At 40.5% G+C, this 27,075-nt stretch overlaps 1 protein-coding gene across 1 annotated transcript in view; it reads right to left on the bottom strand.

Annotated features, from left to right (window-relative positions):
• Positions 1–27,075, bottom strand: part of OCA2 (OCA2 melanosomal transmembrane protein) — a gene marked incomplete at its 5' end in the record, with an annotated part of 243,872 nt that overhangs the window by 30,934 nt on the left and 185,863 nt on the right. The window lies entirely within an intron of this gene.

Genomic DNA, 27,075 nt, shown 5'->3' with positions numbered 1-27,075 from the left:
AATACACATATATTATTTATACTCAGTCTTTATCCACAAAGTTATATGTGACATATTGTTTCCAGGCACATATTTCAACATAAACATTTTTGCTGAGTTTTTAATGAGTCTTGATTTTAACTAATTTTTCTAGGAATAACAATTTCTGCAGTATTTCTGCCTATCAGGCAGATGGTCCAGTTGCTTTTTTAAAAAAAATATCATCATCTTACTGCAAAATATATTTAAACATTTTAACAGAGATTTTTGTCAACATTTAATTATTGCAGTCTTAATTTTAGATCAGTATCTGAAATGATCTGCTTAGACTGATGGCCTTTCATCACATGCATGTAACCATGGTATGTAGGTGTACTGACTACCTCTTTATTTTGTCACATTCTTCTGACATTCTCCACCTGAGCTATGAGATTTAAATTACCCATCCTGCTTCCATTTTCCATTGAGGATAATCTGCCACACTTCCCATTCCATATTGGTGATGGCACAATTCTGTACATAATGCTGTACAAAGACCTGCATTGGGATGGGATGAGCCAGTCACATATTGATTAGATTAGGCCATCTCTCTTGTTTTCTGAGAAGTCCTTGACACCTCACAAAAGACACCCTATCTAAGGGGTGCTTCACTGTGCAGCCACACCCCACTTATCAGTTGTCTCAAGACCATCTCTGTGTCTAATCATCTGTCAAAATCATCCACCAATCAAAACACTTCTGGGATTGGTTGATGGTTTGTTTGTTTGTTTACAGATGATTAACACAGGTGTTTAGCTGTCTGTTTTTCACTTATTAGTGATACTGAGAAAAGAGAAAGGCAGCTTAACCCAGCGCTCTGCTTAATGCCCCAAACACCGTGTCAGTACCAATTCAGAACCAGTGATATCCAGCAGAATGGGACTGGTAGGAGAGACTGCAAGTATGCTGTCACCAGCTGCCTCAAGGAAGCCTAATGACTGCTTTAACTAAGTAGTAGGGAAAAGCTCTTAGTAAAGAAATATTACCAAAACCTGTTTTATAATTAACTTAGATACATTTAAATCTCAAGAATGCAGTTCAGTTCCACCTGAACTGCCACTTTTGGAGCCAAGAATGAAAGGTGCTTAAGCACTTGCAAGACTGAACAAACCTATTTCACCCTTTGAAGCCTGTAAGACAGTGTTTCCCAGCCCTGGGCTGTGGACCAGTACCAGTTGCAGCCTGTTGGGAACTAAGCTGTGCAAGCAGTGGGTGAGCCCGTAGAGCTTTATTTCTGCATGCGCAGATTTAGGTTGCACACACAAATCCATTATTCCCCACCATCACTACCACTGGTCCATGGAGCCAAAAGGTTTGGGGACTGTTGCTCTAAGATCAATGGGAGGAAAGGGGTGGGGGGATATCCCACCCACCAAAAGGGATATCTGGGAAAAGATGAATTAATTCAGAGGTGCAAAAATGCAGCTGAGAGATGTAAAAAGTGACCTTCTCTGCATTTTTTAATGCTTAGATTTGTCCACTTTTTCCATCACTCCCATGGAATAGGAATGCTGACTACGTTTTAATGGGATAATCTTTACTTTATCAAAGTGCAATCTTTCTGGATTATTTGGATTATTACAGTTTTCTTTGGCCCTTTCATTCTTGCAGAACTTGAGACAATGTTTGGAAATGATGGGTCAGTTTTCTCTTTTCATAATTCTCAAATAAATACTCCCTTTGTGTTTGAACTATTGGTTCTGCTGATATAGTGAAAATAGGGGATTTATTATCTAAGAGAAACATAAAAGTATTCTATTTATGTTCTTCTGTAGAAGAGGGAGTTGTGTCTTAGAAACAAATCTTATGAAATGCACCCATGGCCTTGAACAGCTATGGATGGAAGGAGATGCTAAAGAGAAGAAGAGAACCAGGAAATACAAGTTCAAATGTTATAGTTTCATAATAAAAAACTCACAATGATTTATCTTTAGGTTTTGTAAGTTCCCAGCTCTGCAGAGACCTAAACAGAATGTTAGATGTTTTGAAGTTTTGAATTTGGTGGAATAAGGAACAGCCAACAGAAAATTAGTGAGTAAGAAAGCTTAAGCATTCTTTTCTGTGCTTTCTTCAATACAATTCATCTTTTTATCAGTGTGCTGCTCTTAGATTTCAATATTATTGGCAAGGTAAAAACTGTAACAGACCTGTAAATATAGCTTTGTTGTCAAATTCCTGGATAACAAGTACTAAACTGAGAATATAAGAAGCCAAAACAACCGATTGTCAGTGAGACCTGGAAAAAAAAACTTTGCTTTCATGTATGTGACGTGAGGACTCTAACACTTTCACTTTAACCTTGTTTAACTTTTTTCTTTTTTTCCTCTTATGATTACACTGAAATTTACAACTGAAAGGATACTCTTATCTCAAGAAAATTACTGCCATGTTATTGATGAAAGCAGCACATGCCCTCCTCACCCCAAAAGACAAAATATCTTGACAAACACAGGAAGAATCCAATACAAACTAATCTGACTCAGCAGCAGGGTGAGGCTAAATAAACAAACACTTAACACACAGGCTACAAAGTATCAAATCTAAACCACAGGAATGCAGAACCCGCTAACAGCAATTAGGATTGACAGGATTAGAATAGAAACACTAAAAAGTGCACAACAAGAAAATAATTACACCGGACCCCTCCTGGAATAAAAATTAACACTTTTTAGACTGAATTGATAAAGGAATTAACCCAACAATAGACACTGACCAACAAATCAGAAAAGACAAATTTTAAACTCACCAATCAGAAATGACAATTTTGGAAACCATGAAAGGGTATAAGAACTCATGTTTGAGGACCATTCTGTCTAGCTAGCCAGGGATTCATGCTGAATTGTCACTCATCTTTAATCTCCATGATTAAACCTCTCTTTTCTGTAGCTGGCTTCACGTTCTATTTGTTCTCCTCTGTGCTGCTTGTGAGAATCCTGGCTGGAAGAGCCTGAACTGAGGAATTCCTCCCAACAATTACCTGGCGACCAATGAAGGAACTTCCAGCTCACCCAGGCACCGGACCGGGCCCAGAAGAGCTATCACCCAGCCGGCAGCAGATGCCTTGTTCCACAGGGAAGTCTCCATGGACCCTGCCCAGTCAGCGACAGGTATTAAAGGGAGTTTTTGAGTCTTGCGCTCAAACAGCTACCTGGAAAGAGGGTAAATGCCACCAAATTTAAATTCCTAGATTCAAAGGGTACAAAAAACAAAAGGAAGAGTATGTGTGGGGCACCCTTCTCTGAAAATCAGCTGAATCTCACCCCCTCTCTATGTCCTCCAGCCACACCCCAACCTGTTGCTAGCTCCCCTGGAGCCATGGCCAGCAGGGCCCAAGAAAGCAAGGGGAGGACATCAGAGCGTGAGACCTTCTGAGAAAGAGAGAGCCAAGTGGGCAGTAAAAGTATCATAAAATCTTTTGTATTGGTAGACCAGACCCCTTTTGGAAACTTTTTTTAATTGGTAGACCAGGACCCCTTCTGGAAAATCATTTTTCATTGGTAGACCAGGACCCCTTCCACCAGTAATTTATAAGCAAAAGCCCCAAGTTAGGAAATTAAGTCCCAGGCTAGGAGCATCCCTTACCTCTGGAAAGCAAGCAGAGGTCCTCCAGGACATTTGAAGTCCGCAAACAGTGGTGGTAAAAAGTGAAGTAAAGCTGGTAAGAGTGCGTCCATGTACCTTCTGCAGGGGAGCAGAAAAATCCTCAACAGACTCCTTTTTTGTCTGAAACCATGGTGGTAGATCCCTAAAGGAGCTACCAGTACGCTGTGAGGGATCCAGAGTGCTCCGTGGGTCCCTTTTTGACCGAAAACTGTGATGGTAGGCAGAAGTCTCACTAGGAGGCTTCAGTGTGCCGGACCCAATAGAACCAAAGTGACCCCCTGCATCAGGAATAAGGGAATCATGGGAGGTTCTAGTTCAAGGGTTGAGATAGGCTGCCCAGTGAAAAGCTTGCCTGAAGCCTGGGACGGGAATCAGCTACCCATTCAGGCAGGTATGAAAAAGAACCTGTTAAAGGAATCATGTAAAAAATGGGCTTTGCTTAAAGATGAATGCGGAAAAAAGTTTTGGCCAGAAGGCGGCACATTCAAATTCAAAGCACTGAAAGCACTTAGATCCAGAATAGAACCAGCCCAGCTACCCTATTGGTATTGCTGGGCTGAACTATCCAGATTAAAAAGCCAGGCTCAAATTGAGGTCAAACCTCAGCCTCCCTTAGATGACCCCAAACCAAAAATCATGCCCCCCCTACTGAACAGGCCTGAACCTAGGTGATTGAGGGGCCAGACTGAACATATTTTAACCCACACCCCCTTCTCCCCATCTGACTTGGTTGTTTGGAAAAAGGACACTCCTACTTTCTGATCAGACCCCCAATTGGTCATAACAACTATAAAATCAATTGTGGAAACCCACAATCCATCTTGGGCAGACATGACCCAGCTATTACATGTGTTTTTAACGAAAGGCGAGCTAATGAAGCTTTTTTGAAAAACTGAAGAGATAGCCAGGTGACCTATATTAATTACACCTGGGCAAGTAGTCCCTGTTAGAATTGCCTGGACCCTTAACTGCCCAGACTGGGACTATAACAATCAAAACCACTGGGACGAATATACAAGGGCTAAACATAATTTAATGGAAGCCCTCCAGGAGATAGGGGAAAGGCCCCTGAACTGGTCTGAATTCCAAAAAACAATGCAGAGGGACAAGGAAATCCCAGGTGCTTCCTGGGTCTGTCTCTTAGAAGCCAGAGTCACATTTGCTCATTTAGACCTAGGTCCTAAGCTGTCAAAAGTACCAGAAAATTCTTGCTGCTGCCTTTGTTAATCAATCAGCAAGTGATATCTTGGGGCACTTTCATGATATAGTCTCTAACTGGTCAACATTAGACATCTCAGAGTTGCGCAGAATTGCAAACTTTGTATTTGACTAGAGGGAAAAATTAGCAGAAGAAAAAAAAGAAAGAAAGAAAGCAAACAGAGAAAGGGGGAAGGAAAAGAGGCATAGAGCAGAAAGAAGGGATGACTTACAAGCCTTTGCAATGTTAAACGAGGATAGCAGACAAAGGCAATACAGACCCCATCAGGGAAGGACAAAATGCCGGCAGTGCGAATTTAAAAGGGAAACATTCTGCAGACATTGCCTTCATTGTGGGAGGGAGGGACATTTTAGCAAAAATTGCTGGGGAGGTCAAAACAGGGAAAACCAGAATCATCATAACCAATGAAGACCCCCTTCCCTAGGGAAACCACACACCATCAGAACAAAGATAGGGATCAACCCCGACCCCAATGGGAGTAACAGGAAGATGACACGTCCTGACTAGAAAGCGATTATAAGGCCACATTTCATGGGCTGGCTATTCCCTTAAAGGACGACACCGATGGAGAGCCCCTTTTGACAGTAACTATAGGGGGAAAGGCATATGAATGTCTCATTGACACTGGAGCCACCTCCTCTCTTATCACTATGGCACCCTTTAAAGATTCAATAGTGCCTGGGGCCAAGGATAACATAGTGGGGGTGGGAGGAAAAATTATCCCAGTCGAATTCATAAACAACTTAAAAGTGGAAGTTGGCCCTTTTTCCATAGAACACCTATTCACCATTTGTCCCCAATCTCCCTTCATGGGCAGGGACTTGCTTTGTAAACTGGTGGCAACCATTAAATGCACTACAGAAGGGCTCCACTTAAACATCTCATTCAAACACGCACATTTTACCATGGTATGTTCAATTGAAAAAGAGATCCAGCTGCCTATCGATCTCAGAAGCCTACCAGCCTCTCTAGGGGGTTGGGATCCCACTGAAGTGGGATTACTGAAGGAAGCCACCCCAGTTACAATTCAAGTAAAGGCACCACCACCATGCATTCCCCAGTACAAAATACAGCCAGAAGCAATAGAGCCCATTCAGAAGCTAATAACAGCATATCTAAAACAAGGGGTATTGCGCAAATACAATACACCTGGACTCAGCTGCCACAAGGCTACACCGAGTCCCCCACCCAATTTTCCCAAATCTTAAAGGAAGACCTTGCTTCTATTTCCCTGCCACACAATTCTACTTTAATCCAGTATGTGGATGATTTATTATTGGCTTCTGAATCGGAGGGAAGTTGAAAGGCAGATACCTATCACCTATTGGAATGCTTGGGTGAAAGAGGACACAAAGCCTCACCCTTAAAGCTACAGTACCTAAAAAAGGAGGTGATTTACTTAGGGTATATTATTGCCCTGGGATTAGAAAATTGGCACCAGATAGAGTTAAGACCATTTTAGGAATGAAACAACCCCTTATTTTAAGAATTCCCCACGATGTATTAGCAATACTCTTAAAGTTGCAGACTCAGGCATTCACCCAACAATGCGTGGAACTATTCACTTCAGAAAACATCACCTTTGAACACTGCAACACGCTCAATCCATCAACATTATTGCCCACTAATCTAGCAGATGAAGTATTACATGACTATTTACACCTAGTCCAAGATGTTGAACTACCACGTCCCGACTTAACAGATGATCCTCTTCCAAACCCAGACCTAGAATTGTTCACTGACAGCTCCTTCTACGTACTTGATGGGACCCATGTAACAGGAGTTGCAGTTGTCTCTCTGCACAAGACAGTCTGGGCCTCCCCCCTGCCGCCACACTACAGCACTCAAGTGGCTGAGCTTATCGCATTGAAAAAAGTGTGCAAAATAGCAGAGAACTGGTCTGCCAATATATATACAGATTCCAGATATGCTTTTGGAGTCTGCCTTGTGACCAGTGCTCTCTGGAAACAGAGAGGTTTTTTAACATCTAATGGCCAAGTGATTGCCCACACTGACCTCATATCTGACCTATTGAAAGCTATCCAACTACCCTCATCCCTAGCAGTCATCCATTGTAGAGCACAGCAGAAGGATGATTCAGGGGTCACAAGAGGAAATCAGTTTGCTGACGTCACAGCCAAGTGGGCTGCCACTCAGCCCAAAAGTGCATAGAAGATGTCTGTGTCCTGAAAAGCATTGTTGTGAGGGCGAAATGAAAAACTGTGGCTGACTTATGAGGTCCGCAAGATGCTGAAAGCACAGAATGTGGCTTTTAAATCTTGTGACATGCTGGCACTTAGAACAGCCAAAGCAAATCTGAAAAGTGCCATAAAAGGTGCAAAGCAAGCCCATTGCCAGAAAATTCAGAACTTTTTTCAGGACCCAACAAACACCAGGCGAATGTGGCAAGGGATCCAGGCCATTACGGATTACAATTTAATTTAATTTAATTTAATAATATTTCTATACCGCCCTTCTCCCTGAGGACTCAGGGCGGTTCACAGGGCAAAAGTAGAATACAAATACAAACATTAAAAAGAAATTAAATAATTGCCCAAGTTTAAAACAATTATTATTCAATTATAAAATTATAATTCAATTATAAAACCCCAAAGACAAAATTAAGAATACAAAAAATAAAAAACCCCACCAATCCCCATCAGGCTAGGCCGGCTTGTACAAACAAAAACGTCTTGAGATCGCGACGAAAGGAGCGAAGATCGGGCGCCATCCGGAGCTCAACCGGCAACTGATTCCACAGCTCCGGAGCGCCCACAGAGAAGGATCTCCCCCTGGGGGCCACCAATCGACATTCTCTGATCGGTGGCACCCTGAGGAGGCCCTCTCTGTGGGAACGCACAGGGCGCAGGGAGCTTGATGCTGGCAGCAGATGTTCCCTGAGGTACTCCGGCCCCATGCCATGGAGAACTTTGAACACCATTACTAGTACCTTGAATCTCACCCGGAAGGCAACTGGCAACCAATGCAGCTCACGGAGCAAAGGTGTAACGTGTGAGTATCGGGAGACTCTCGTGGCTGCATTCTGTACCAGTTGGAGCTTCCGGGTGGTCCTCAAGGGAAGCCCCATGTAGAGAGCGTTGCAGTAGTCCAGACGAGAGGACACGAGCGCATGAGTGACCGTGCATAAATCATCCCGGCTTAGATAGGGCCGCAACTGGCGCACCAGGCGAACCTGGGCAAAAGCCCCCCTAGTCACAGCTCCTATATGGTCTTCCAAGGTGAGCCGTGAATCTAGGAGGACTCCCAAGTTGCGAGCCCTATCTACGGGGGGTAATAGGGGTAATAGGGGGGTAATAGCAAGAGGTGGAATGTCCGAATAAACCCGGAATGAAGGTATGCAAAGCCACTCAGTCTTGTCGGGGTTGAGTTGAAGTCTGTTCCTCCCCATCCAGACCCGAACCGCCTCCAGGCAACGGGACATCACGTTGAGGGCATCACTGGGGTGGTTTGGGGTCGAAAGGAAAAGTTGGGTATCATCAGCATACTGATGATACCCAACTCCAAAACCACGAATGATCTCACCCAGCGGTTTCATGTAGATGTTGAACAGGAGAGGCGAGAGGACCGACCCCTGAGGAACTCCACAAACGAGAGACCTCGCGGTCGACCTCTGCCCTCCTGCCAACACCGACTGCGAACGTCCCTGGAGATAGGAGGAGAACCACTGTAAGACCGTGCCTCCCACTCCCAATCCCCTGAGACGCCGCAGCAAGATACCATGGTCGATGGTATCGAAAGCCGCTGAGAGGTCTAATAGGACCAGAACAGAGGAATGCCCCCTGTCCCGAGCCCTCCAGAGATCATTCACCAGCACGACCAATGCCGTCTCCGTGCTGTGCCCGGGCCTGAAACCCAATTGGTACGGGTCTAGATAATCCGCTTCATCCAGGACCAGAGGGAGCTGATGTGCCACCACACTCTCAACAACCTTCGCAAGAAAGCGAAGGTTGGAGACAGGACGGAAGTTATTCAATACAGCTGGGTCCAAGGCAGGCTTCTTGAGGAGGGGCCTCACCACCGCCTCTTTCAAGACGGCGGGGAAGCTACCCTCGTTCAAAGAAGCCGATATAACTGCCTGGAACCAGCTGCGTGTCCTCTCCCGGGCTGCATAAACCAGCCAGGAAGGGCACGGGTCCAATAAACATGTGGTGGTGCTCAGCCTCCCCATGATCCTGTCCACTTCCTCCGGAGTCACAGAATCAAACTCATCCCAGGTGGTATCGACAAGACTGCCCGTGTCCTGATCGCCAGACTCTGCCCAGTCAGAGTCCAGACCGGTCCGAATCCGAGCGATTTTGTCCGACAGATGCTGGTTAAACTCCTCGGCACGACCCTGCAAGGGATCCTCCCTCACCTCCTGATTTAGGAGGGAGCGAGTCACCCTAAACAGGGCGGCCGGGCGATTATCTGCGGACGCGATAAGGGTGGCGAAGTGGTTAGATCTCGCCTCCCTTATCGCAGCGAGATAAGACCTAATGTGGGCTCTTAGTCGCAATCAGTCGGATTCGGATCGGCTGGATCTCCAACCGCTCTCTAGGCCCCGTCTCCGACGCTTCATCTCCCGGAGCTCCGCAGAGAACCATGGAGCTCGATGGGATCTGCACCGGGTCAGGGGCCGCAGGGGTACAACTCAGTCAAGAGCCTCAGTGGCCGTCCTTTCCCAGGCTTCCACTAAGGCATCTGCCGAGCTGTGAGCAAGGGAGGCAGGTGGGGACCCCAGCGCCGCCTGGCACCTCTGGGGATCCATTAAGGGGACTCCATCGAGATGCAAGAACAGACACAGACTTCCTAAACAAACTGAATACATTTTTTGGAAGATTTGAGGCATCAAATAGCACTCCTGCTAGGAAAGCTATGTCCCATCCTGACAAGCCAGTGCTAAGCTTTGATGTCACCTCTGTCCAGAAGACACTGCAGAAAGTTAATACTCAGAAAGCAGCAGGCCCAGACAACATCCCTGGACGTGTCCTTAGGGAATGCACAGATGAGCTGGCTTGTGTGCTCACAGATATTTTCAATCTCTCATTGCAGCAGGCAGTGGTCCCATTGTGCTTTAAGATGGCCATCATTTTGCCAGTGCCAAAAAAGTCCACAATTACAGGCCTCAATGATTACCATCTGGTTGCACTGACATCCACCATTATGAAATGCTTTGAGAAAGTGATAAAAGGCATTATCATATCCCGCCTCCCACCAGCATTTGACCCACCTCAGTTTTCCTATCCCTGGGCCAGCGGTCGGCAACCTTAAATACTCAAAGAACCACTTGGACCCATTCTCCAGAGGAAAAAAAACTGGGAGCTGCAATAATCACGCGCACATGCCCGCGCACACAAGGGGAGAAACTTAATTGAAGAGTTTAATTAAAAAGAAATAGACAGACAGACAGACAGACAGACAGAAGGAAAGCACAAGTGCCTCTCTCTGTCTCTGTCTCTGTCTCTCTGAAAATGACTGGGAGCCGCAGGAGAAGGCTGAAAGAACGGCATGCAGCTGGGTCTTCTAGACTTAAACACTCCTTTGTGCAACTGGATTCTTGATTTTCTTACCAACACAGGTTCTCCTCAGGGCTGTGTCCTAAGTCTGCTGCTGTTCACCCTGTTGACCCATGACTGTTGTGCTAGGTTTGCCACCAACCATATTGTGAAGTTCACAGATGATACAACAGTAGTGGACCTTATTAATGATGACAAGGTGGAAGCTTACTGCAAGGAGGTTGAGGTGTTGATGAACTGGTGTAAGGAAAACAGCCTAGTTTTAAATACCAGAAAAATCAAAGAGATCATTGTCGATTTCAGAAAAGGCAGGCACAGCCACAGTTCTCTGTGCATAAATGATTCACCTGTGGAGATGGTTACCAGCATCAAATTCCTGGTGTGCAGCTAACGAGTAGGCTGGCTTGGTCACTCAACAGTGAGAAACCGGTGAAGTGGGCACAGCAGCACCTACATTTTCTGTGTTGCACGAGAAAAGCACATCTTCCTTCCCCTGTCCTGACCACTTTCTACAGGGAAATGATTGACAGCATCCTGTCATACATCACATTCTGATTTGGAAGCATCCCTGCTTCAGACAGGAAGGTGGTGCAGAGAGTGGTGAGGATGGCCGAAAAGATCATTGGCAGTTCCCTCCCCTCCTTCCAGGACATAGCACAGAAGCATTGCTTGAGCAGGGTCCATGTTATGTAGGTGTATGTAGGTGTATGTAGGGGTGTGGGTTTATACATATGCAGGGCTTTTTTCTCATAGAACGCTCAGAACGGCATTCCTGCACCTTTTGTTTGCAAAAAAAAGCTTTTGCACAAGTTGTGCTGCTATTGGCTTAAGCCTATTGCAAGCTTTGCTCTTTTATGACTCATGGACTTCAACTCTCAGAATTCCTGAGTCAGCTATGCTATTGGCTTTTGGAAGCCAATAGGAATTGCTGCTGAGCTTGCCAAAAGACCCAGCAGGCAAATGTTGCACAGACAAATTGCAGCAAAGCAGGAATTTTGCACTCCTCGCTGGTCCCCAACTACACCATCTCAACTAGGTAAATAAGATATTATTTGCAAATAGGATATCCAAGTATGACTCAAGGAAATTTTCTCTGCATGGAGGGAGTAGTGGTTTGTTTCACTTTCTTTTACTTTTCAAATTGCTGTAGGGAAGAAATGATGATTAGAAAAAGGAAGGAAGTTATTTTTATTAGGAAGAATTCATTTATCCCATGCTTTGGGAGCTTAATACCACCAGCACAGAACATTTGCTTTTCTAAAACTTCATTCAAATTCAATTCCTGATAGTGGCATTTGAAAAAAAATATGTTATTTATTAAATTTATATGCTGACTATCTCACCAGGATGACTCTGAAGCCAAGGAGAGGGCTTGCAACTTCTGTTTGTAGTTATCCACGTTTCTGCACACTGAGATAATTCGCCATTGTACAAATACACAGCCTATCATGCTTTTATATTTATATGGAACAGATACATTACCTGAAATTTTTGGAATGTGTAAAAAATTTGAACCAGCCTAGAAACTCATTTCTCATTGTTTGTGTATATAGAAAGTAAACCCTGAAATAGATTTGGAAAGAGCAAGGACTTTGATTAAATGGAAATGTTGCTAAGCATAGAACTGTTGAGTTAATTTGCAGCTGTTTCTGCTGTTTTCTTTTTATGTGCTTATGATTTTACATCACATTTTAAAATCAGCCAAATTGAATAGGAATAAGATTGTGACTGAAAGAATACTAATTCTGAAATATAGTAAATATCTTTAACAAGTAACGTTAAATTTAGCTTTAGTGTAATTTGCTTGTTTACTGTAGCTAAAACTGGAAATTATATTTCTAAAGCATTAGTTTGGATCATTGGAAAGAAAAAAGATTTAGTATTTATGATTCAAAAATATAAATATGTGAGAAACATGTTTTTAAAGACCTTTGCAGCTTGTTCTCATATATATCCTGGCACAAAGGAATAACTAAAATTATGAAATTTAGAATCTACCAAGCTTCCCTCCCATGGACAGAAGACAATCCATGGGAAATGTGAATCCATAATCCATAGCTTTAGCAGCAATAATAAATCTAATTATGCTATGCATATTTAAGTTAGCCAAACCCTGGAGCAGTGGTAGCAATCTTCTATTACAATGGCAAGCCCTTTAAGATTATGTATTATTAATCATATAAGTGAAGAAATGAGGAAAACTGTGGTTAAAGAAATTGTTTGATCCAATAATAACATTTCATTGATAATTGATGAATCAACCACAATAAGCAAAAAAACTACCCTCATAGTATTTGTTCGATGCTGTATCGAAGGTATGGGAATGAATTCACCAGTAAATTTGTTTTTGGACTTGGTAGAACTTGAAAAAGTAACAGCAGAAGGAATATTTGATTCCTTACTCCAATGTCTTTACTCTTATGGGATGACAGAAGATTATTTGAAAAAATACTTGATTTCTCTGGCATGCGATGGCACCGCTGTGATGATGGGATGTAAAACTGGAGTGAAAAAATTGCTGTTAGAACATTTTCCTTCTATTATAGTTTGGCATTGTGCTAATCACAGACTAGAATTATCAGTAGGTGATGCTGTCAAGGAAACTTCAGGAATAAATAGATTCCAATCATTTATTGATAAACTGTATGTCATATACCATGCTTCACCAAAGAATAGCAGAGAGTTGCATTCATGTGCAGAATTACTGGGGACTGAGCTCCTGAAAATTGGAAGAATTTTAAGTACCTGATGGGTGTCATCTAGTCTGCGTACAGTTTTGGCCGTATGGAATAATTTTGAATCCCTTGTGTATCATTTTGAACAAGCAATGCATGATCCTACAAGAGATAAAAATGATAAATGCACTTATGATGGCTTGAAAAGAAAAATAAAATCTACAGAATTTTTATTGGACCTAGGATTGATGTGCGACGCTCTCCAAGAATTGTCAGATTTAAGTTTGGATCTACAGGACCGCAACATCGACTTGTATAAGGCAAATAAGAAAATAAAAATACTGGTACAAGTTTTTGAAGAAAGAAGACAGAACTTTGGGCCCTATTATCAGTGCTTTTTTTGTAAAAGGAAAAGGTGCCAGAACTCACACATGTCATACAACCCGCCTTGCCTACCCTACAAGGTTCCATCCAAAAAAGGTGTCGGAACTCCGTTCTGAGCGTTCTATGAGAAAAAAAAGCCCTGCCTATTATAAATGTGCTGTTGCTGCTGTAAGTGATCTTCACTTTTGTGGAGTTTTATTTCACAAAAGAGATTCAAAAAAGGATCCTCCCACTGACCCAAGTATATTTTATACAAAATTGAAAGAGTCAATTGAAAAAAGATTACTTGATAGCAAAGACGATGAGTTGGTGTATTGGTCTCGCATACTTGATCAAAAACATTGGCCTGAAGATGTTAATACTCAACTGACATTTGGAGAAGTGGAAATTAGAAACTTATCAATCAGACTGCAACTAAATGAAAGACAAATGATTCATGGATTCCGTGAATATATTCTCGAAAAGACATATCCAGAAAAACTGTTGCATTTGATACGGACTCTGAATACCATTCCTATTTCTTCAAGTGAATGTGAAAGTGAGTTTTCACAGATGAATCTAATTGCCACCCCAAAAAGAGCTTCGTTAAAGACTAAGACAATTTCAGCACTTTTGTTCATCAAACTTGTCGGACCACTTCTGAGACTTTTCGATCCTTCAAAGTACGTTGATCTGTGGTCACTCAGAGGACAACATTCGGCCATAGATACTAAGAGCAAGGAAAAGAGTCAAGAAGATTTGCCAGACGAGAATTGGACAAAAGTTTGGAATTTTCTATGAACATTTGCCTTAAATACAATAAATTAAATGTATGTTAAGAATTGAATATATAATTGTTTAATTATATAAATAAATGATAAATAAAATTATATAAATAAAAGATTAACAAGATGAGAGTTCCAGCACCTTTTTTTTTAAAAAAAAAAGCCCTGTACATACATATATAGTATGGTTAGGTAAAAAAATTCCATGACTATTTATATGGCAGAGACTTCACGGTCTTTACTGACAACAAACCACTGTTGGGACTTTTCACAACAGACAAATAAACCCCCCACATACTTTCACCAAGAATGTTGAGATGGTCTATTTTCTTATCTGCATACACATTTAAATTGATTCACAAATCTGGTAAAGAAATGGGCCATGCTGATGGCCTCAGCAGACTCCCACTGCCACTGACAGAACCAGAACCAGCCCCTGCGGCCAGAATCCTGTCCATTCAGGACCTGTCAGAATTTCCTCTCCATGCTGGGGACATAGCTGCAGAAACAGCTACAGATAGAACACTGAGTAGAGTGCTCTCATGGGTACACAGAGGATGGTTGGATAAAAGCCCAGACTCTGAATTTCAGAGTTACTTTGTCAGAAGACATGAGCTATCAGCCCACAAGGGGTGCATCCTGTGTGGAAACAGAGTCATAATCCCCTCGTCACTGAGAGAGAGGGTCTTACAGTCATTACATGAGGGCCATCCAGGCATTGTCAGAATGAAAGCCTTAGCAAGAAGCTACCTATGGTGGCCTGGCCTTGACAAGGACATTGAAGCACAGGTACGTGGTTGTTATACATGCCAGCAATCTAGGCCTGAGATGCCACATGCCCCAGTTCACAGGTGGGAGGAATTTTTTTTAATCCCATTTATATCCCGCCCTTCTCCGAAGACTCAGGGTGGCTTACAATCTAAAGCACAAATCAATGTGCTTAGCAATAGCATTCATTCTATGTATATGCCTGCTTATTCCCCAGAAAAGGGGAATGTATTTAGCAAGGGTGGTGCTGAACACCACAGATTTTTGCCTTGCCAGGGGTAGATCAATAAAAGACCACATGCCTGATGGGAGTAGCAATAGCACCATGAGCCATCACTAATGACACTAAGTTAAGAGAGTTTCTACTCACAGCCTCATATTACAATATTTTTGATTGGGGCACCAGTGCAGACATAAAAGACAACAACATGTATATATTGCAGGTGGCAGCTGTAACCCAAGCAGCCGGATGTCACATGCCTAAGGTCTCAAATTGCTACAACCCCACTAACACTGAACTGGCCTGCAACAACACCAGGGCCATCACCTTTCCATACAGCCATATGAAACTTCCTATAGGATGGTTTTTTCTGTGTGGCTTAAAAGCTTATTCCTACCTGCTAGCAAATTCCACAGGAGGCCCTTGCACATTAGGGTGATTAACCATGTTAATGCCCTCCTTTCAAAGGTGGCAAAAGAGGAGCTTCCACACATTGCCTCCTGACTGTGACTCAAAGGCCCCACTCCTCACCAAGGCTGAATATGTTGCATTGGCTGTCTCTGTAGTGGGAGTGCCAGGGCTTGCAGCACAAAATTCAAGGAACATAAACAGCCTGGCATGTACCCTAGCTAAAAGCCAAAATACCACCTCCCATGCCCTAGATGCCTTAAATAAGGATGTCAAGTTTCCAACATAGGGGCTTTTCAAGTGACTCTGAGGCATTATTTACCTTAAAAGTCCTTTATTAGCCTAATACACTGGCAAATGCTTGCTCAAAGGAAGCTGGAATCTGAAATCTCCGCCTCCTTCCACAATATATTAAAACACAATTCTCCACCTTTCTAATTTTGTTATTAATCATATTCTCCAATTAATTTAAAGAATCAGTTTCCCTTCTGTTAGAAAACCCGCCAAGATCTTATCTTCTTTAATTTCAGATGGCCTTGAGGAACAATCCTCCTCTTCCCCCCTCCCAACCTTAATCCAATCTCTTAAAGCAATACACAAGTTTAACATATGAAATGGCTACTTCTTCATCTCTTGTCAAGCAATTCGATGTTAAGGCAAGTCAGAGAAGCAACCCTTGAGAATAGAGCAGCTATTGACTACTTATTGTTAAAGCACAATCATAGCTGTGAAGAATTCCATGGGCTTTGCTGTTTCAACCTATCTGACCAATCTGGACTAATTGAACAAGATATCAAATATTTAAAAGAACTAGCACATAACATTGGACATAACCAATCATCCTGGGGCCTTTCCTGGCTCTTCTCATGGTTACCAGACTTTCATTGGTTGAAAATTCTCATCGCTAGCATAATCACAGTCATAATAGGTGGAGTCCTCCTTTGTTGCCTATGCCAATTAATTCCTTTAGGGTTGAGATGCCTAAAGATCTGCACAGCTCCCATCAGAGGCAAAGAACAGAGCAAGAAAACTTCTCTCATGATGTGCCAAATTGGCCAACGCTACCAAGTATATGAACCAGTTGGGCTGATCACTGAAACATCAGTGATAGCTCAAAATGGGGGAATTAATGAGAACAGGACATCCCCTCCTCACCCCAAAAGACAAAATATCTTGACAAACACAGGAAGAATCCAATACAAACTAATCTGACTCAGCAGCAGGGTGAGGCTAAATAAACAAACACTTAACACACAGGCTACAAAGTATCAAATCTAAACCACAGGAATGCAGAACCTGCTAACAGCAATTAGGATTGACAGGATTAGAATAGAAACATTCAAAAGTACACAACAAGAAAATAATTATACCGGATCCCTCCTGGAATAAAAATTAACACTTTTTAGACTGAATTGATAAAGGAATTAACCCAACAATAGACACTGACCAACAAATCAGAAAAGACAAATTTTAAACTCACCAATCAGAAATGACAATTTTGGAAACCATGAAAGGGTATAAGAACTCACGTTTGAGGAGCATTCTGTCTAGCTAGCCAGGGATTCATGCTGAATTGTCACTCAACTTTAATCTCTGTGATTAAACCTCTCTTTTCTGTAGCTGGCTTCACGTTCTATTTGTTCTCCTCTGTGCTGCTTGTGAGAATCCTGGCTGGAAGAGCCTGAATGGGGGAATTCCTCCCAACATTCTAAATGCAAGCAACTAGCCAGATACAGAAACTGTCTTTCTGGTTTTCTCTTTAATCTCAGTTTAGGAACTTCTCAGTCATCTTGAAACATTTGTACTAAATTTAGAAAATGGCTTAGCTAAAAGAAAAGGCTTAAAATTCAAAGGGAGAGTATCTTTTACCAAAAATCCGTCTGAAGCATTATTCCTGGGCATCAAGGGAGCTTTTGATGCATCTCCTATTGCATGGCAATGTAATTTCTCAAATGTATGACAGATTTTCAGATCTCTATGAACATATATCTGTATGTACATGAAAACAGATACTCTGTTTTGTGCACATTCTATAGGCCCTGCAAGTTCATACAGACATTGGCATATTTACAATACAGATTTAATTTGTTTTCAAATAGATTTCTCTACCCCCACCAACAGTTTTCAATTATTCTTAGTAGCTGCAGCTTCTACTAAAATATTTATTGCTTAAGAAATATACAAGAGCATCAGCTGTCGAGTGATAAATCACACTTCTTCCTCCAAACCTACAGGTACCCCATCCTTCCTCAACATAAGGTAAGAATAGAGAAAGACATGTTTACAAAGAACTTAATAAAACATATGTAAAGTGCTTCTTCTAAGACTCATTTGTAGCATGACATTATGGTTAAACAGATTATTAAAGCTAACTGGGTACAGTTACAACAGGCTGAGTCATATCTCAAACTTTAATAGCCAGGCAAAATAGTAAACAAATAAAATGCATAAAATCATAAGAATCATGTATAATAAAGTTAAAATAAAGATAATAGGTGAAACATTCTAGACATTCAGTCAACACTGATCCTTATATAAAGAAAGTCAGCCCATCAAGGCTGTGAAGATGAGGAAGCTCCACATGATGACTAGAACTATACTTTATTGAGACAAGCTAGAACCTTAACACAATAACAGAGTAACATAGTTGCAAACCTGTTTTATCTCTTCCCTCCCTCTTTTACCTCAGGGAATAAGATATTTTCCCAGTTTCCTAGGTTCAAAGTATGTTTTTGCACATGTTGCTGAATTTCTGAATTGTTTCTCCAATATCATGTCCATAAGTTTGCCCTTTACCATTATTTGATAAGTAGATTCTTTTGCAACAAGAACTTAATGGTTTTCTGCTCAAGCACATATAAAACACAGAACAATTATGCAATTAAATCAGCTCTACCATAGATAAAATTGCTCATAGTGTATTATATGAACCGTGGTGGCGCAGTATTGTGGGCTACTTCTGTTCACCACCAGCTCCCTGCAGTTCGGCAGTTTGATTATCACCAGCTCAAGGTTGACTCAGCCTTCTGATGTCAGTAAAATGAGGACCCAAATTGTTGGTGGCAATATGGTGACTCAGTAAACTACTTAGAGAGGGCTGTAAAGCACTACGAAGCATTCCTATTTCATATCTTATCTATCTATCTATCTATCTATCTATCTATCTATCTATCTATCTATCTATCTATCTATCTATCTATCTATCTATCCCCTCTAAACCAAAAGCAAATATCACCTTTCCCAGGGTTTGGCCATACCACCAAGGGGGAGGGGGGATGTGCCCGTTTATTACCTTTGCTTCATTTGCTACAATGTAACCTTTTGCTTTCATTTATTACCTTTGCTGGATGACATCGCCAGGGCTCGTTGCCTTGGAAGAGTGAGGAAGATTCTCAGGGATGACTCACACCCTGGACGGTATCTCTTTACTCTACTACCATCCGGTAGGAGATACAGGAATATAGCCAGCCGTACCAACAGGCTGAAAAATAGCTTTTATCCGTGGGCTGTTAAGCTTTTAAATGGGACATAATCTTATGCAGAATTGACTTGGGAGACCGGTGTGTGGTGTAGTTGGTTCACATGGTGTGGTAGGATGGAGGGTTTGTTGTCACTGTGTGTTGGGGGGAGAGAGCATGGGGGGAGGCTCAGTTAATCTCAATGTACACATGTTGTACTTTGACAATAAAGGTTTATTTATTTATTTATTCCTCCATCTGCTATAATGTAACATTTCGTTTCCCTGCGCTATATCTTTCCCTGACCTTATCTCCCTAAACTGTCAGAAAGAACAAAGGAAGGCATAATGAATGTAAACCCCCTGCCTGGTTTATTTCTACAATCCTGGAGGAAGGGGTGAAGAGCGGTCAACCATAGCTGTGTGATCTGGAGATGGGCCGATGTTATCTCTCCTTGTCCCACGACGGACCTAACACCTGGGGATTGGTTAACCCATGCTGACCAAATGGACTGTGGGGTGGGGTCTTACTTGGGGATACCCTAACCTATCGTTCTGCATTGGAAATCTCAGATCCTGTCTATTATGCCTGCTATCAACTACTCTTAATAAAAGTTCCTGTTGGAAGAGATTGTTTCCAAGAGTTCTACTTTCTTAAGATGTAGGTTTGAAGTGGGTCCTGACAATAAGTCTAAGTGCTATTGTATTGCTATAATAATTCCAATCTTAGAAGGCTATAGAACAATGTTCATATTCTTTCTTCCCATATATTTAAATACCAATGTCATGGTTCCAATAGATGAAACCAATAAAAGAACTTCAAGGCAAGAATTCTTCCTTAAAGAACATTTTATTAGGAAACAAAGTATCAGCACTTACATAGTTGAACCCAAAACTGAGATTCCCTCCCCCCAGATACAAAGTAACAAGTTGCAATTCCCAACCCACAAATGCTGTCATAAATCACATTCCCCAAATAATGCAAGACGAGGGCTTTTATCACCAGCCCCTCAGCCTGCCAAAACCTTATCAGACCATGTCCTTCAGTTCCCACACTTCTACATTGTTATGGCTAGCTAAACCCTCAAGCATTTACCCCATCCCCCCTTCTACATCTGAACTCTAAAAGAATAGGAAAGGCACACTAGAAGCAAAAGTAAAAATGGCTGCTGATTCTTAGTTGTCAGAGTGACAACATCCATTGTCACAGCATTAACAACCAAATCTGAAGGATATGTATGTAACATGGCATGGTGGATGACACCAAACAACATAATTAAAGGTGGAAGAGACTTCATTCCAAACAAAACATGAATCAACAGCTGGATACAATCCAAATCATAAAATGTAATGACACTATTATATATTCTGCTTAATTTGGAACTTACGTTTATTTAATACAGATATGAGGATTTTAATTTTTCAGAGTGCTTTAGAGGAACTTTTTTTTGTACCTGGCATTTGCTTTTAAAGTTATTTTGAAAACCAAAGAAAAATGACAAGATTAGACATTGATGGGTGGTAATATTTTCAAAATTCTATGCAGTAGTCAAGGAAACATTCTCCAGCTATGCTTAGTATTTTAAGAGCCTGATACACTTACTAACAGAAATATGTGGCTTTTTGTAGAGAAAGACCATTCTCTTGTGCTTTTGGGACATAATACATGACAAGGTGAGATATGGATTCACATGAGATCCAGTCAAATAGTACAAAATCCTGTGATTAGGTCACTATATGAAAAATGTGATTAGACCAGACTCTCCATAACTGAGCTGTGAAAACAGAGACATGTGCAGAGAAATTATCTGCATGGTAGATAAATTTAATCTGAATATTTAGATGAGCCTGATATGAGAAATCATTTTACAGGAGAAAGTAACGGTTTTGTTTTATATAAGTTTCATTAGTAGAAGTTGGATATCATTTATCAAAATAATATAGTACAGGTAGTCCTCACTTAATGACCAATCACTTAATGATTGTTCAAAGTTACAACAGAACCCAAAAAATCATGACATGTCCTTGAAGTTACAACTGCTCCTTCCCCCGAGCAATTGCATTTGGCAACAGGCTCCTACTTATGACCAGTTATGCTCCACAGTCACATGATCACAATTTACAACATTTTTGACATTTTTCTGACAGAAAACAGCAAAAATTCCCATTGGATATGAACTGCTTAATGACCACACAATTCGATTAATGACTACATGGTTCACTCAACAATCATGTTAACTCACTATACAGCTATTGTAAAAATATTCATAAAATCAATATGTGTCACATGAAAACCAGCTTAGTGGCCACAATGATTTACAACCAAAATTTCAGGCCCAGTTGTGGTCATCAAGTGAGGATTATCTCTAATGTATTTCTCCATTACCAAGTGATTGAAATACCTATGTCAATTTATTTCATATATTGGATTATGCCCATCTTTTAGATTAATATTTCTCAACCTTGGCAACTTTAGGAAATGTGGACTTAAAGTTCCAAAATTCCCTGTGTTAGATAGGGGATTATGCTAGTGTGAAAGTTGTCAAAGTTGAGAAACACTACTTTAGTCAAAAGATGTCCAAGGCTGGGAATTTTCAAGCAACTATGTCCTCTCTCCCTGCATTCCCTTCCACAAACCACAAACCACAAAGAAATAGGGAATTCATCTAGAACAGTGTTTCTCAACCTAGGACACGTGAAGATGTATGGACTTCAACTTCCAGAATTCCACAACCAGCCAATTCTGGGAGTAGAACTCCATGTATCTTCAAGTGGCCGAGATTGAGAAACATTGCACTAAAAAGAGAGATGGAGAACTACAGTGGATTATAGAAAGAAACCAAATAATTAAACATTGCCCTCATCCTATAAAATATTTAAAGGTAATTGTGCTTTGCAATTATCTTTAATATTTTATAACCTGCAGAAGAGATATTAAAGAAACATAAGGAAAGTGAAAATGCTGCTGTTGCTGACCTAAATTCAATATATAAAGAATTATTAGCCTGAGATAGTGAAGATGTCAAGAGGAATTCTTATCAAATGTAGATACTAAGAATTTGGAAATGGCACTCTAAAATTACTAGCTTCTGGAGTTAGGAATAAAAATAACTTGGAATATGTAATTAATAAGTACCCTTTGTCTAAGTAAAATTAGATGCAAAATGCACTTATAGAATGCTCTTTATACATTTAAAAATTCTGAGGATAATGTGATCAGAAACACATCAGATGAAATAAGAAATAATAGAAATCACTTTAAAATGACAATGCTGTAGATATAAATAGTTTTAAATCTGAATATAACAAAGCTTTTTTTAAAAAAAATCTACATAATATTATGGTATTATCAAGTACCTTCCTCTTGCTAACACATCCAACTTCTGCTTTATTCCTAAACCCAATAAACATCTTCAATATGTCATCTTTATCAGTCTATATTACTGTAAATCAGTTTAAAACCTTACTGCCTTATTGGTTAATAGATTAAATAAATTTTAACTGATTACATATATTTTGGTTACAATGTAAATATAATAGATTCAATCAGAAAGTATTAACTATAGTGCATTATAGTAAAGATGAATTATCCCATGACTTTTCTGCTATCTTCAAATATTTGATAGAATGTAAAGTTGTTGTTTTTTTAATTAGAAATGAGATTTGAACACTTCACCAGCATAGTTAATCAGTTATATTCAACAGCACCAGCAGCAATTTGCACTAATGGATTAAGCGAGGATGTCTTTCAAATAAAGGGAGCCAAAAAAAGATGCCCATTCTCATTATGCATTTGATTTCATTATATATATATTTAGCCCAGAAGATTACGAAGAATATGAATACTGAAGGAGTTAATGTAAAACAAAATATCAGTATTAAATATATTTGCAGATGATATGCTCATTTCCTTAAACATCCAAATACAAATATATCTTAATTGCAATTTTAATTAAATTCCATGAAGTAATATATTTACAAGTTAGCTTTATGTATCTTCCACTGTGTTAATTAACATCCACAAACTATGATGGAAAGTACCATTTTCAAAAGTAACATAGCTCCATATTGATTCATATGCATGGAGGTATTTAAAAATAACTATCTCAAAGCATAGGCCAACTACAAATATAATTTTGACTTTGTCATGAAACACTCTTATTATTGTTGCTGAGTACAATAACTGCAGGTATAATAATTACATTTCTTATAATTTTCTGGTTTTGATATAACTTTATATTGCACACTTCTTGGTTTCATATATGGCAAAAATGTTTTAATTTGATTACTTGGGGAACCATCTCTGCTGTGGCTCCTGCCCTTTGGAACATCTGACTCCCTGAGGTGAGATTGCCTTCCACCTTCCTGACCTTTCACAAGAATCTGAAGACCTAGCTCTGCCAGATGACTTGGGGACCCAACAGGGAAGCATCATACTAGACTGATGAATTAAGAGGCAATCCCATCTCCAGCCTTCTGCATCCTGTTCTCTCCCTCTCCATCTTTTAACTATAATTTTATTTCAATTGTAATTTCCATTTTTATTGTTTTACAAATATTTATCTGTTAGTATTATAATGTTTTACACCACCCATTTCAATACAAGATAGGTGGCAAAGAAATTTAATAAATAAATAAAAATAAAAAAATAACTAAATTAATATATAAGTATTTTTTTAAAAAAACCTCAAGGTTTAAATACAATGGACATTCAGAAAAACTGAAACAATTTAAGCTTCTCAACTAAGAGAACTTAAAACATCAGCAAATCAAATAATGTTCAGTGGCTACAAATTGGATAAATATTGAATTTCCTACTGGCTAGGACAGTACCGAGTATCTATTGTCTCAAATCTTAAAACTTTTTTCTGAAACTTGGAAATATGGAAGCAAGGAGTCTAAGAAGTCACCCAGGTCATAGTTATCCCAAAGGTGCTTTTTCATGAGGCAACTGGACTTTCTTGTTTTTCTCTGAAGATGTTTCGCTTTTCATCCAAGAAGCTTCTTCAGGTCTGACTGGATGGTGGGGAATGGAAGGATTCATATTCCTTGCAGACAGATGGTCATTTGCATTCTTTTAGAGAGTAATTGAGGCCACCTGGAGGTTTATCTGTGTCCACATTTTGGACAGAGAGGACCCGCTGGTTTGAAAGGAGGGTCAAAGAGGCCATCTATGTCAAAATTGAACAGCCCTCTCTCAACAGAGAGGGAGGGATACTATATCATCTATCTCTACTCTACAACACAGTTCTTTGAGCAGTTCCAAAAATGTTCCACACCCATTTGCACTATTCAGGAACCCTAACAACACAGATAAACCTCCATGTGACCTCAGTGACTCTCTAAAAGAATGCAAGTGACTAGCTGTCTGCAAGGAATATAAATCCTTCCATTTCCCCAACAAAAAGGCAGAGCTGAAGAAGCTTCTTGGATGAGAAGCAAAACGTCTTCAAAAAAATCCCAAGAAAGTCCAGTTGCCTTGTGAAAAAGCACAAGGCAACTTTGGGATACGGAAACAACCATTCATTCCCGATCTGTTCCTATTCTTTGATCTTTTCCTTTTTAAATAAAAGGACATATTTGTTCAATATAAGAAATGGGAAGATGATAATAATAATAATAATAATAATAATAATAATAATAATAATAATAATAATAATAATAATAATAATAATAAGTTGGAAGGGAACTTGGAGGTCATCTAGTCCAACCCCCTGCTCAGGCAGGAAACCTTATACCATTTCAGGCAAATGGCTGTCCAGTCTCTTCTTAAAAACCTCCAGTGTTGGAGCATTCACCACCTCTGGAGGCAGGTTGTTCCACTGGTTAATTGTTCTAACTGTCAGGAAGTTTCTCCTTAGTTCTAGGTTGCTTCTCTCCTTGACTAGTTTCCATCTGTTGCTTCTTGTCCTGCTTTCAGGTGCTTTGGAGAATAGCTTGACTCCCTCTTCTTTGTGGTAGCCCCTGAGATATTGGAACACTGCTATCATGTCACCCCTCACTCTTCGTTAAACTACATATACCCAATTCCAGCAACCGTTCCCTATATGTTTTGGCCTCCAGCCCCCTAATCATCTTTGTTGCTCTTCTCTGTACCCTTTCTAGAGTCTCGACATCTTTTTTACATCGAGGTGACCAAAACTGGATGCAGTATTCCAGGTGTGGCCTTACCAAAGCATTGTAAAGTGGTATTAGTACTTCACTTGATCTTGATTCTATCCCTCTGTTAATGCAGCCTAGCACTGTGTTGGCTTTTTTGGCAGCTGCAGCACACTGCTGGCTCATATTTAAGTGATTGTCCACTAGGACTCCGAGATCCCTCTCACAGTTACTACTATTGAGCAAGGTACCACCTATACTATACCTGTGCATTTGATTTTTCCTGCCTAAATGTAGAATCTTACTTTTTTCACCATTGAATTTCATTTTGTTAGATAGTGCCCAGTGTTCGAGTCTGTCCAGATCCTTCTGTATCTTAAGCCTATCTTCTGGAGTATTGGCTATTTGTGCCAGCTTGGTGTCGTCTGCAAATTTGATGAGTTCCCCATCTATCCCCTCACCCAAGTCATTAATGAAGATATTGAAGAGCACTGGGCCCAGAACAGAGCCCTGGGACACCCCACTACACACTTCCTTCCATGTAGATGCAGTTCCATTGAGGACCACACGCTGAGTACAGCCTGTCACCCGGCTACGAATCCATCTGGTGATGATGATGTCTAACCCACATTTTTCTATCTTATCAAGTAGTAGGTTGTGATCTACTTTATCAAATGCCTTACTGAAGTCCAAGTAAATTATATCCACAGCATTCCTCTGGTCCACTAATTTTGTCACTTGGTCAAAGAATGTAATAAGATTTGTCTGGCATGATCTGTTTTTGACAAACCCATGTTGACTTTTAGTGATGACTTTGTTTGCATCACTAAAAGTCAACATGGGTTTGTCAAAAACAGATCATGCCAGACAAATCTTTGTTGTTTGATTATCTTTTCCAGAATCTTCCCAGGTATTGAGGTCAGGCTGATAGGTCTGTAGTTTCCTGGATCTATTTTTTTCCCTTTTTTGAATATGGGAACTACATCAGCTCTCTTCCAGTCCTCTGGTAGTTCCCCAGTGCTCCAGGATCTATGAAAAATATAGTTCAGTGGTTCTGAGATCACGTCTGCCAGTTCCTTGAGAACTTTGGGATGTAATCCATCTGGTCCTGGTGATTTGAACTCGTCTAGGCTGCACAGGTGTTCACTTACCATTGTTTTACCTATCTTAACTTGTGTTTCTATTCTGTTTTTTATGGCACTGGTTTTGGTAGGTTGGACTGTTTTTTCCCTTTGTGTAAAGACAGATGCAAAAAACGAGTTAAATAAATTCAAACGGGATTTGAATGTAAATGTACTCCATTGATGATGGCAGGCCCAAGATCAAGTCTTGGAAAAAGTTACTCCCAAATATACAAAGGTATTAACCTGTTCAATTGGTTCACCATCTAATTGCCACTTATGTCTCTGATGGTTTCTTCCAAACACCATTATTTTTGATTTAGATTTGCTAATGATTAGGGAGTTATCCTGGCAATAAGAGCTGAATCTTCTTAATAGCCTACGTAATCCTACTTGTGAGTATGATAATAAAATCATATCATCAGCATAAAGCAAGCTATTACAGTAAGTATTTAGGATCATTGGCATGTGTACCATGGAATCTTTCATTAACCCTGGCAAGTCATTGATGTATAAATCAATAAATAATAAGGCCAGGATACACCCTTGCCTTATCACTTTATTTGTGTGAATCCTGTTAGTCAGGGCCCCATTAACCCCATACCGCACCCTCAAACAGGTACTTGTGTAAAGGGCTTTAATCAAAGCCAGAAGTCTGGGTTCTATTTTAAAAGATGTCAATTTACTCCATAGTACGTCTCTATTTACTATATCAAATGCTGCTGTAAGGTCTATAAAAGCAGCAAACAGGGGTCTTCTCTTATAGGCATATTTGGCAATTAGATGGTTCAAGACGAAGCAGTTATCAATAGTAGATCTGTTT

Source organism: Vipera ursinii, assembly GCF_947247035.1.
Source record: "Vipera ursinii genome assembly, chromosome: 4".
NCBI lineage: Eukaryota > Metazoa > Chordata > Lepidosauria > Squamata > Viperidae > Vipera > Vipera ursinii.
Note: the sequence above shows the minus strand (reverse complement) of the source record. Positions and strands in the feature narration are given on the sequence as shown.